At 47.1% G+C, this 13,525-nt stretch overlaps 1 non-coding gene across 1 annotated transcript; it reads left to right on the forward strand.

Moving 5' to 3' along the window:
- The first annotated feature begins 581 nt into the window (after window positions 1-581).
- Window positions 582-653, forward strand: TRNAS-GGA (transfer RNA serine (anticodon GGA)). Its single transcript has one exon. It is a non-coding gene; the product is annotated as a tRNA-Ser (tRNA).
- The last annotated feature ends 12,872 nt before the right edge of the window (window positions 654-13,525 follow it).

Genomic DNA, 13,525 nt, shown 5'->3' on the forward strand with positions numbered 1-13,525 from the left:
AATTTCAGGTGTACAGCAAAGGGATTCAGTTATACCCATCCAGAAATCTATTCCTTTGCAAATCCTTTTCCCTTTTAGGTTAAGACAGTATTTCTTTTTGCTCATAATGGCAATTTTTATTTTAGAAATAGTGCATAATGAAGGAAGAAAAGACCAAATGGAGAAAGAAAAATAAGACAATATTTCTTCTCAGAGATCTCACCTTTCTCTTTGGCCTCATCGGGTGGCACCGCCTGCCTCCTTGACCCTCCCCACTGCACTCACTGCATTCCGGCCAGTATACACAGAATCGAGCTCCCCAGGCTCACCGCTCGGCTGCCCACGCACTCCGCCTTGTTCTGTTTTACTGAGGGCTCTCTCACCATCTGATTCCTCGGCCAGCTTCAGCTACAAGAGATGGGGTGGTGGCCAGTGAATGCATGGGGACCAGACCCGGCTTTGTCACTTCTTAGCTGTGCCGTTTTGGGAAAATGACCTAGTCTCTCTGAGCCTCAGCTTTCTTATCCCTAAGAGGAGGATAATAATACTCCTTGCCTCAAAAAATATTTTAAGCATTAAATGGAATAATAGGCAGGAGGACTTCCCTGGTGGCTCAGAGGTTAAAGCGTCTGCCTGGAATGCTGGAGACCCAGGTTCGATCCCTGGGTCGGGAAGATCCCCTGGAGAAGGGAATGGCAACCCACTCCAGTACTCTTGCTTGGAGAATCCCATGGAGGGAGGAGCCTGGTTGGCTACAGTCCATGGGGTCGCAAAGAGTCAGACACGACTGAACGACTTCACTTTCACATGTCACATGGTAGGTACTCAAAAAGTGGTGGTTATGATTATTCTCCCTTCAAATTTCGATTTAGAGGCCGATACTCTGCGAAAGCTCTGATTTTCCCCAATACATACACAGAGACACATACACACAGACACATACACACAGTCCTTCTTATATCTCCCTAAGGTGCCTATACTTTCTCCAGCTCTGCATTTATCTCATGGTAAAGCAATTATCTGGGCTTCTCTAGGGGCTCAGTGGTGAACACGCCTGCCAATGCAAGAGATAGAAGTTCGATCCTGGGTCAGGAAGATCCCCTGGAGAAGGGAATGGCAACCCACTCCAGTATTCTCACCTGGGAAATCCCATGGGCAGAGGAGCCTGGCAGGCTACAGTCCATGGGGTCGCAAAGAGTTGGACACGACTTAGCAACTAAACAACAGCAAAGCAATTGTCTGCTTACCTTACCATCCCTCTGCCTCCTGCAATCATCAGCTCCAGGCAGGCAGGAATCAGACCTTGTTGCATTCCCCAGCACCTAGGATAATGCTAGACTCAGAGTCAATACATCTGACCCAGCCAAAACTATTTCTATTACTTACTCCTGTGTTAGAGGGGAAAAAGAGCCAGTGTCGGAGCAGGTGCTGAGTACCAGACTCAGGGAGGAGATACTAGTATTTGCCCAAAGTCACCAAGCTGGTCAATGACAAAGGCAGAACTGACTCAAGACTCACAAGTCTTGTCTGGGACATTTTCCATTACTACTGAGGCCATCCAAAAGGATCCCAGCTCCCATGACTCCTGAAAACTCAAGATTGGAATGCTCCCTCTAATTTTTGAAAGGGATAAGGAAAAGTTTACTTTGTGTTTTGTGTGTTTTTGGCTCAAAACCCCAAGCAAGCATTCCGTTTCCTGAAAGACACTGGGTCCATGTCCTTTTCAGCATAGCCGCAAAGGTCGCCTTGCTGAATCGTGGTCACTGATGACTTCTTTTAAAGAGAATGAGCAGGGGAATGCGCTGCCAAGTAAAACTACTCCCTGAGGAAACAGGGGTGGGATCTGGGAGAGTCCCCGGGCTCAGATTTCCCCCCAGTGAGCTGTGGCTGTCTCTGGCTTCCGCTGTGAATTGTTGTCTTTCAGGCAGCCCAGCCCGGGACTGGGGCCAAGGGATGGCCTTGGCTCTGTCCAAGGCAAGTGTCCTTTGTTCTCTTAGGTTCCACCCTTCCCTGGGAGCAGCTGCAGGGGCCTCTGAATGGGTGACCTCATTTTAGCACAGAGATTATTCATCGCACTTAGAACAGCAGAGTGGGCTTAGAGATCGATCCTGGCCACCTCTTTACCTGTAGGAAAACTAAGGCCGGGAGATAGAGAGTAATTGGAAAGGTGTTACTCAGTGGCAGATCTTGAATCTATCCACCTTCCTATGGCACCTGGATATTCTTGCTAGCTATTTCTGGATATCTGCTGGCTGATGAGATGGTCAGATTGCAATGGATTTGAAATAGCCACACAAAACGTGGCGGCGTTCCCACTTAGCAATGGTAGGTTCCCTCGTGAAACCCTTCAGTGGCCCACGATGCAAAAATTAGAACATGGAAGATAAGTATGTTAGCTAAGGTTTGTTGCCTAGCTACCAGAAGCCTTCCCAAATGCTTTCTGTTCGTGGCCTTGCTCACCATTCCCAGTGACCCAGAGGGGAGGCATCACCCTTTTACAGATGAACGAACTGGTCATGAGAGAGGCTGAGAGACTTGCCCAGGGTCACGCAGCTGAGATGCGACAGAACCAGGACATGATCCTGATTGCATGACGTGTTTTTCTGACACCACAGCTCATGCACCTAAATGTTAGGCTATCCTGCCTCTTGTTCTTCGGACACTGGGTGGGGACCAGTCTGTGCCAGGCACTGGGCTAGATGCTAAAGAGTCACAGATGATCGACACACAGCTCCTGTCCTTGAGGAGCTTACCTTCATGTAGGAAGGAAGGACAGAAGCAGATAATTACTAAAGTATTTATTAGTAATTAGTTGTGATCAGAGTTAAACATGGGGGCTAAATGTTGCCTTGTGTTGGCTGACTTTTTTTCAAAGTGCTTACAGCATTCTATCTCTGCTCTTACTTGGACCCATCAAAAAAAAAAAACCCAACATAGGTATTATCTGCCTTTGACAGCTGTGGATGCTGAAGCCAAGAAAGGACTGGTTTGGCTAACAGACCAAGTTGGTGTCCTGCCCAAGTCCACAGTATCCAGCTCAGGCTCATTCTCCACTAGACAATAGGGAACCTCCAAATAGGCTCCTGGTGGCCAGAATTAATTCAAATGCTGAGGATTAGGAAAAGCTTCAGTGGAGAGAAATTACTCCATTTATACTGTTCATTTGTGGGTCCTCCTTAGTTTTAAAGAGGGATATTTAAGATTACGTGCCTGACATCAGTAGAAGTGTGGTCAAGTCATCAGCAGTCCTTATTGTGGCCCTATGACTCGTCACAGTTGGGACCTGTCCTCAGTCCTCACTTCTTGGCCCAGACGTAAAACTTTTGGAGTTGTGATCCTAGTGGCCTAACCCATGAGTCTGCCGAAGTGCTCTGTAAGTTCTACTTTCTCTCTCTCTCTTATCTCCTTCCCAGTCCCTCTCACACACAGACCTGTTTTCTGAATAATGAAGGATACGGAACAATCTGCAGCCTCAATCTCACTGCTATTTCTTGTGGAAATGAGTTTTCACCTTAATGAACTGTTCAGGAACTGGACACATGCCTCCTGCTGTGATCAGAGCAAAGAATTAGTCCTGAAGATAAACAATGAGAGTGTGGGGTGGGGGGAATGACTTGTGGAACTATAAGTGAAGAAGAAAGCATCCAGACTTCCACTGAATGTGCTGTTTAACTCACTGCAAGACTGATGGCAGTCATACTAGAATGAAGTTGGCAGAATGTTGCTCTGACACAGAGGTGCTCAGTTCTTTAAAAATTCCTGTCACTGTCCAAGGTCCTGACTGAACTGTCATAGCATCCAGATAGTTGGCCATTTCCAAGGACGTCTCTGTTCGAGGTTGCTCATGGAACGTTGTCCTGATCTGAGAGTACATTTAAGGGGCCATGGTTGAAAACCCCTAAGAAGACAAAGATCAAGGTTGCAAACCTATTACTGATTCTGGTTCAGTTCAGTTCAGTCGCTCAGTCGTGTCTGACTCTTTGCGACCCCAAGGACTGCAGCACGCCAGGCTTCCCTGTCCATCACCAACTCCCAGAGTTTACTCAAACTCATGTCCATTGAGTCGGTGATGCCATCCAACCATCTCATCCTCTATCATCCCCTTCTCCTCCCGCCCTCAATTTTTCCCAGCATCAGGGTCTTTTCAAATGATTCGGTTCTCCACATCAGGTGGCCAAAGTATTGGAGTTTCAGCTTCAGCATCAGTCCTTCCAATGAACACCCAGGACTGATTTCCTTTAGGATTGACTGGTTGGATCTCCTTGCAGTCCAAGGGACTCAAGAGTCTTCTCTAACATCACAGTTCAAAAGCATCATTCTTCAGCACTCAGCTTTCTTTATAGTCCAACTCTCACATCCATACATGACTACTGGAAAAACCATAGCTTTGACTAGATGGACCTTTGTTAATAATGTCTCTGCTTTTTAATATGCTGTCTAGGTTGGTCATAACTTTCCTTCCAAGAAGTAAGCGCCTTTTAATTTCAAGGCTGCAGTCACCATCTGCAGTGATTTTGGAGCCCAAAAAAATAAAGTCTGTCACTGTTTCCATTGTTTCCCCATCTACTTGCCATGAAGTGATGGGACCAGATGCCATGATTAGTTTTCTGAATATTGAGTTTTAAGCCAACTTTTTCACTCTCTTCTTTCACTTTCCTCAAGATGTCAGGCAATTCTCTCAACCTCTCAGATCTCTAACCTGTGGAGGAAAATGCTTGTGCTGGCCACTTCACAGAGATATTCAAAAGATTTAGTATCATTCAGTGTATTTCAGAGTCTGGTTTTGTGCCCCGAAAATATGATGATGATGACAATAGTGATGATAATTATATTAAACTTGCAATAAAATTGAAGATATGCCACAGACATTGTGCTGATTTACGTATATGGATTCTTCTAATTGTCATAAGATTCCCTCATATTATTAGACTGTGTTATGCTCATTTTGTAGATGAGGAACCCACAACACAGAGGGTTTAAGTCATTTATCCCAGCTCACGCAGCTAAATGGAGTGGAAACTAAGACACATGGAAAATACATCTTACTGTGAAGGAAAGAATAAGGTGCGGGTATGGATTGTGCATTCCCTTGAGATCCTCAGAACTCCGCAGGATGGAGTCTGGACTTCCATTCCCTCAGAAGGGAAATTTCACAGCTATCCCCAAGAGCAGCTTCCACTGGACAAAAGGAAATGGTTCTGAAACATTGGTGATCCATCCGAAACAGTGGTTCCAATATGTCACCACTGTGCCTTGAAACCTCAGTGGCAGCGTCCCCATTGCTTGTAGGACCGTGCCCAAGCACTTGAGCTTGGCGTCAAAGCCCACTCACCATCAGGCTTTCTCGTCTCGCTGTTCCCTTTCTCCCACAGCCAACACTCAGGCCACCCCACGCTTCTGCCTGTTCTCTGAGTATGTCAGGACTTGCCGGCCTCAAAGTCTTGACTTGTCGGGGGAAAGCGCCCTCCCTCATCTAACAGGATAACTTCTATTCAGTCTTTAAGACCCTACTTAAATGTTTCCTCCTCAGGAAGCCTTGCCTGATTTCCCTTTCCCCTCTTTGCTTCTGGGTCACTTGTCCTTCTTTATCCTATAAGATCTAAGGTAGACTTTAACTATTGTCAGGAATGTCCATCTTTTCTCCCTGCTGTCAGTGCTATTTCAAGGCCAGAGGTGGCTCATTTTCATCTCTCTATCCACAAAACTTAACTCAGGGCTTGCCATTTACATTGTGGATGTGAAAGGATGAATGCGGCTTCTCCCAGAAGAAAGAGAACGGAGGCTTCCGAGCTAATTCCCTCAAGTGAATAAAAAGGCTAAAAATAGCCCTGTAGATTCAAAGTTAAAAGTCTGTGCTCAGCAGTTAAAGTCTAAGCACAGAACAGCAGAAAGAGCTAGAGCTTAAAAGTCAGGTGGTTTCAGGATTGCAGCCTTTCTCTACATGTCCCTGCTCTAACGTGGAAAAGTCCCTTCTTTTCCCTAACTTCAGTTTCCTCATCTAGAAAACTAAAAAGATTTTATTCTACATGGTGGTATCACTACAGAGGTTAAATAAGAAGATGGAAATAACCCATTTCCATCAACAGAATGAATATAATGGAATATTATGCAGCCGTGAAAATGAATCAACTGTAGCTACATGAATTAATTGGGCTTCCCTGATGGCTCAGATGGTAAAGAATCCACCTGTGATGTGGGAGACGCAGATTCAATCCCTGGGTCAGGAAGATCCCCTGGAAAAAGGAATGGCTACACATTCCAGTATTCTTTCCTGGAGAATCCCAAGGACAGAGGAGCCTGGTGGGCTGCAGTCCGTGGGGTTGCAAAAGTCAGACACGACTGAGCGATTCACACTTGCACTTTAACTCCACATGAATTAATGTCTGTGAAACACAGAAAGTTAGTATGGAGCCAGACAAATAAATCCCACAAAAATCTATAGCACACGAGACCATGTATATAAAGTTCAAAACCCAGCAAAACGAAACACTGTCGAGAGACAGGATAGCTCATTATGGACTTTGGGGCCAACAGCAGGTTCCGAAGCAGATGCTCCCTTCTCTCAGCTGCGTGGCCCTCGTGAAGTAATGCACCTCTCTACATCTACAGAATGAGAAGGACAGCACCGGCCCCCACCTCAAACCGGTCTTGTGAAGATGAAAGGAATTAATGTGTATCAAGTGCTTAGAAGGGTGCCTACCGCAAAGCAAGCGCCCATAAACAGAGCTCCGGTTATATTTTTGTCTTTGCCATTACCACTGTCTCTATCATCATTTAGGAACATGCACAGGATGGCGAAACAACACAGAAAGCAAGGGAACGATTAACACGAAATTCAGAACAGTGGTTTCTTTCAGGAGCTGCTAAATTATTAATCCTGCTCCGTTTCATGAGCCAAGTGGTAAGGCCACAGCGATCCACACAGTTAGTGCTCTTTAATTGTGTATATAGATTCTCACTGTTTGGTGTGTATGGTATGTTTAACAATGAGAAGTTTCTAAAGACTAAATGGAATTAATTATTGAAGAGGATCAGCACCTTTCTCCTCCTGCTCCCAGCTGAAATCTGGCCTTTCCTGCGGGCCTCTGGGTGATGTATTTGCCTTCACCAAGGAAGCCTCAACCTTCTGGAAAGGAACTGATCTGTTCTGCAGCTTCCCCCATCCATCATCCCCCAAGCAGTGTGTTTTACATTCATCTGCAGATGAAGATAAAAGGGTGGTGCATTGCCCTCTTCAAGATTGCTGGCAGGATAAGCGTGAAGAGGAAGGCTTTCATATCTTACCCTGTGCTTTGCAGCACTCACTCTTCAGCACAGAACTGAAGAATCTTGGCCTGCTTCTAAAGTTGCTATTTGAGAAGCAAAAATGCCCGAGGAAGAACAGAAGATTCTAAGCCCTGGAAAAGGCAACATCTCCAGGTTAAGATTTTAGCATCGATGATCACATCATGTGAGCAGTCTGATATTTCAGGGGTTCACCCAGCAGGCTTGGTGGCTGTGTGTCCACCACGGCTTTTGAATTCAAAAGCTTTATAAAAATAATAACGGCAGTAGTCAATTAAGTCCTTGCTGAGCACCAGGCTCTCAGCCAAGCATCCTGTGTGCGTGATTTCCTGTAATCCCCACAACAGCTTTCTGGGGAATGCACGTCTATCCCTGTCTTATAATTATACAGAGGGCCAGGGAGGTGAAGCCACTTGCTCAAGGTCATACGGTGAATGGGGGCAAACAAGGTCATCTCCTTTATACTCAGGGTCTCCTTGATTGCTGCACACTTCTGAGAGAGAAGGGGCATTCCTATAACGGTTTGGCAAATAAGTCAACTGAGTCCCAGAAAGATGAACTGTCCAGCCCAACATAATGCAGTTAGGAAGAAACAGGATCCCATCTGAGCCCCACCGGACTCCTGAATGGAAAGGCTTGACCCACTCCCCACCCTGCCTTCCTTCTCCATAAATAGCAAAGATGACTTTCTTATGAACACAAATGCCAGTCTACAGCACACTCAGAGACTCAGTGGGGGAAATCACTGCCTTCCACATATGAACACAAATGCCAGTCTACAACACACTCAGAGAGTCAGTGGGGGAAATCACTGCCTTCCACATATGAGCACAAATGCCAGTCTACAACACACTCAGAGAGTCAGTGGGGGAAATCACTGCCTTCCACATATGAACACAAATGCCAGTCTACAGCACACTCAGAGACTCAGTGGGGGGAAACCACTGCCTTCCACATATGAACACAAATGCCAGTCTACAACACACTCAGAGACTCAGTGGGGGGAAATCACTGCCTTCCACATATGAACACAAATGCCAGTCTACAACACACTCAGAGACTCAGTGGGGGGAAATCACTGCCTTCCACATATGAACACAAATGCCAGTCTACAACACACTCAGAGACTCAGTGGGGGAAAATCACTGCCTTCCACATATGAACACAAATGCCAGTCTACAACACACTCAGAGACTCAGTGGGGGAAAATCACTGCCTTCCACACAGGGTTTGGGCAGAATTGCCTTGAATGTCCTGGACCACAAAAAGGATGGAATCAGAGCCATAGGGGACAGAAAGATATCAGAGGGTATGAAGTTGAGTCTGAAAGGGCAGTGAGCAGGCAGTTTGCAGCTGCAGAAGTGGGGAAGGTCACAGGCATCTCTGAGGAAATTGTGTGCAGGAAAGACGTGACAGAGAGGCAGGGGCGACAGAATGGATGAAGCAAGAGCAGTCATGAGATGCTGTAGACATGAAATCTTGGGACAAGCGGGGTGCCTTAGCATCCAAATGGTGGGTGCTGTAAGGTGGCCACGGGTCCCAGTTGGTCCCCCCATTTTTGCTATCCATCCATCCATCATCTGTCTACCCATCCATTCATATCCACCCATCCATCCATTTGTCTACCCATCCATTCATATTCATCCATCCATCTGTCTACCCATCCATCCACCCATCCATCCATCCATCCATCCATCCATCATCTGTCTACCCATCCATTCATATTCATCCATCCATACGTCTGCCCACCCATCCATCCATCATCTGTCTACACGTCCTCATATTCATCCATCCATTTGTCTACCCATCCATCCGTCCGTCTTTCCGTCCATTTATCTATCCATCCATCCGTCCATCTTTCCATCCATCCACCCATCCATCCATCCATCCATCCATAATCTGTCTACCCATCCATTCATATTCATCCGTCCATTTGTCCATCCATCCATCCATCCACCCCCCCAAAACACCATGCTTCTACCTCTTCATTCATCCGTCCATCCACCTATCCATCCCCTCAGAAAGTGAGCTCCTTATGAGTAGGAACGTCACTTGTCCTGCTCACCACTGTATCCTCAGCATCTGGAAGGGTTCCTAGCGCAGAGTAGGCATTTAATAGCAGGCATTAATTACTACTTGTTGAGTAAATGAATAAACCCTTCCACTGGGCTCACATTTGCTGAGTGCCCACCAGCCACCCTGAGGAGAGCTGATTTTCCTCTTGGAGCTGATATTCTAGTGGGAGGAAATAGACAGTAAAGAAAACAAATTGATAAATGTATATCACATCATATAAATTCAACTGGCCAAGTAGTGTGTTTCAGTGTGATTTCCCCTAAAAGAAGTCTGAGTAGGGGATTCAAGGGGAGGTCATGTATTTAGGAGGTAGTCCTAGAATGTACCATCAAGGAAGGGGAAAATTGAGATAAGGAAAGGAAGAAACCCAATAAATAACATGTTCATGAGTAAGTTTTGCTGCGAGCAACTGGGGTTCAGTCCTGCAAAGAACACTGTTCGTATTTGCCCACTCAGAGGCAAGGTAGCTGGAATATCTTCCACCAAGTCCTACCTCTTGTGGCAGGGTATGGATGGGTGGGCATGTATTGGATGGGTGTGGATGGAGGCAGTATTTTGTTATATAGTCAGGGAAGATCTCTCTGATAAAGTAAGCTTTGAGAAGAGACCGAAGGAAGTGAAAGAGTGAGCTGTGCACGTGTCTTGGGAAAGAACATCCCAGGAAGCAGTAAGTCACGCACAAAGGCCCTGGGTCTGGGCTGTGCCCGGATGTGCAAGGAAAGTAAGAAGGTTCTGTGCTGGAGTGGAGTGGCCAAGGACAGGAGCTGTGGAGGAGGCCAGATCACGCAGGAGCTTTGTAGTCGCTGGTAAGAATTTCCACTTTGACTCCAAGTGAGATAGGAAATCACTGGAGAATTTTGAGGGCAGAAGTCAGGATTAGCTTTCGTTTTAAAAGGCTGCTTTTGGCTGCCATGTGAAGAGTAAGTACAGGGGCAGGGAGGACCATGGCAGGGCTACTGCAATACTGCAGCTACTGTATCTGAAAGTTGCTAAAAATCTCAAAGTTCTCCCAAGGGAAGAATATTTCACTATTTCAGGTGATGAATGGTAACCCATCTTATTGCGGTAATCATTCCATGTATATCTCAAATGATTATGCTGTGCACATTAACCTTACACAATGCTGTGTCAATGATACCTCAGTAAAAATGAGGACAAGATAATCCAGGGTATATATCATGATGGCTTGGGTCAGGATAATGACAGCGGAGGTTTTAAGAAGCCATCGGACTCTAGATTATTCAGAAGGTCGGTATTTCCTGACAGATGACATGTGGGGGGTGAGGGAAAGGAAGCAATGAAATTGACTCCCAGCAGCTGGAAGGACAGAGGTGTCATCTGTGTGATGTTGGGAGGATAGCTGGCCGCCTTAGGTTGAACGCCTGTTAGACACCCAGTGTGTCCTCCGCAGGATTGTCTGGGCTTGGAGGCACAGAGGCTAGGGATGTGTGCTTGACGTGGGGAGTCGGCAGAGGACAGCTTGTATGTGAAGCTCAGAGGTTGGATGAGATTCTGCAGAAGAGAATCCCGAGGCCCGAGATGCCCCACTGGGCAGGCAGTGAAGAGGAGCTTGGAAAGAGGTGGGAAGGATGAGATGGGAAGGAGAAGCCAGGGCGGAGGCCGGAAAAACAGGAGCACGTGTGTTCCAGAACCCAAGTCAAGAATGTGTTTCTAGACAAGGCAACAGCCAACGGTAGCAAGTGCCACTGACAGCTCCAAGAAGACAAATGTTAAAGCTGGCCCATCGGACGTGGCAAAATGGAGCTCAGCGGTGACCTTGCCCGGGCTAGCTTCAGGGCAGCCCGATTGGACTGGACTTAGGGGAGAATGGGAGAAGAATTAGAGCAGTATGGACAACTCTTTTGAGTAATTTTGTGTGTGTGTGTGTAAAGGGAACAACAGATGTGGCTGGAGTGGAATGAGGATTCAAGGGAAGTTTCTTTTTTGTTATTTTTGTTTGTTTGAGCTGTTAGAGCAAGTTTGCTCACTGACGGGAATGACCCTGTAGAAACAGAAAAACTGATGATGATGATCCCAGAGAGAAAGGGATCAGCTGCTGGGGTGAAGTGTTCACACAGGTACAAAGTCGGGGGAAATGCAAGGTGCCGGGGCAGGGGCTGCAGCTCAGACAGGCCTCCCTGGGCACAGGATGGGAGAAGGAGCCCAGGTTCACCTGGGGAAGCTTGGCAGGTGTGGAGCACAGCGCCGGGGGACCACTTCCTGCTGATGTTGGGGAAGGGATGCGAGGTTATTAGCTGCAACTGAGGGGAAGGCTGCAGGGCTGGAAACAGAGCTGGGAGAGTTGTGCGGCAGCCAGGATCAAGGAAATGCCACGGGACGGCGAATCAGCAGCAAGAATTTAAAGTGGAAATATGGCAGCAGCCATGTGGGCCTGTGGAGCAACAGGTATGGAAAAGTCAGGATGCGTGGAGGTTTTTTTTTTATTTTGGGCTGTGCTGGGTCTCCCCTGCTGTGCAGGCTTTCTCTAGCTGTAGTGAGCGGGGCTACTCTCTAGTTGCATTGCACAGGCTTCTCACTGCAGTGGTTTCTCTTGTTGTGGAGCTCGGGCTCTAGGGCGAGCAGGCTTCAGTATTTTCATCATGTGGGCTTAGAAGCTGTGGCTCCCAGGCTCTAGAGCACAGGGCTGAATAGTTGTGGTGCATGGGCTTAGTTGCGCTGCAGTGCGTGAGATCTTCCTGGATCAGGGGTCGAACCTGAGTCTCCTGCATTGGCAGGTGGATTCTTTACCACTGAGCCACCAGAGAAGCCCCAGGACCCATCTTTAACCTGGGCTGTGGCTTCGCTAGGTGAGCAGGAAGGAAGTGGAAGGTTGACAACAAGAAACTCGAATGCAAAGAAGTGATTACAACAATGGGCCATCTCTCTCTCTGTCTCTCTCTCTCTCTGACACAAATACACATTTACACACCAAGATACCTTGAGGGGATGTGGGAGTAGGTCTTTGTAACTTCCAGAAACACCATAGAGCTGTCAGCTGTGTGAGAGCCCCCTCACTGTGAAGTGAGCTACACTGTGATCATAAAGTGACTGCTGTATCTGTTCTGGATCACTGTATCATATTCCCCCCATCAAACCAGAGAACAACAACTGTGAGCATTAGGCAAGGAGGAAGCGAGAACAGCCATGACAAAACCAGAAGTGTGTTGTCTGAGGTTGATCTCCACTCTTCCAATCCCGTGTACCTTTAAAACGAAGCGCCCAGGACTCTAGGGGTCATGAATGACTCTCTCTCTCTCTCTCCTCCTGCCCTGGAAAGACATAAATCTCAAGGGGGGCCATGCAGGGCAAGCAGGCTCTCACTGGCATCTAATTCAAGTCCAGGAAAATTGCTGGGGACTGGCAACAGGCAGGGAGCTTAATCCATCAGGGAGGTGGGGATGGCACAGACAATGGTGATCAGTACAGGTGGGAGCTTCGATCTCATTGGAAAGGACTCCTCATTATGTGATCCAACCCCTAGATAAAGGATTTTTTTTTTTAAGCACAAATAGCTTTTTCTGTGATAGTTGTTTCTTTTCTCGGGCGTCCCTGGGCAGAGAGACAGAGGACAAAGGAAGGCGTCCCAGTGACTCAGCGATGCTGAGCTCTGCCTTTTCATAGCAGCCTGGGTTTCGGGGCTCACAACTACCCAGGACATGGGGACTGGGGCTGTAGGGGAGGGTGGGATACGAGCCAAGTGTTGCTCCTCCTGGGCCCAGCAGCAATCTCTCATCAATGGCTGTCGATTTACAACAGCCCTGTGCGAGGAAAGATGTTGTGGCTCAGTGGGAAAGACTGGGGGTTGATTAGCAATGTCTGCCCTGAGCATGGAAGTGGAGAGCAGTGGTTATGTGTCAGCCATCTGTGACCCAGGGTATTTTGTGGAAAACCCGTCAGTCCAGCAAGATGGGAGTGTGGCTCTAAAGTAATCGTGCAGCATGTCAGGTCCGTAGACTCTTGCCAGAAGAGAAATCTCAATCTCACTTCCACCACTTTATTACTCATATGACCTGGGGCAAATGACTACATCTCTTAGAACTTCTTTTTCTTTCTTTTCTTGGTCTGCACAATGGCAAGAATAATGACCTCATTGATGGATCTGAGGAGAAAAAGACTATTTAAAGCCCTTTGTGAATTTCCATACAGGCATGACGTGTTGTTAACACGGTTATAGTGATTTCTGTTG

The sequence above is a fragment of the Bos indicus genome, chromosome 17 (genome assembly GCF_029378745.1).
Source record: "Bos indicus isolate NIAB-ARS_2022 breed Sahiwal x Tharparkar chromosome 17, NIAB-ARS_B.indTharparkar_mat_pri_1.0, whole genome shotgun sequence".
In the NCBI taxonomy this organism is placed as follows: domain Eukaryota; kingdom Metazoa; phylum Chordata; class Mammalia; order Artiodactyla; family Bovidae; genus Bos; species Bos indicus.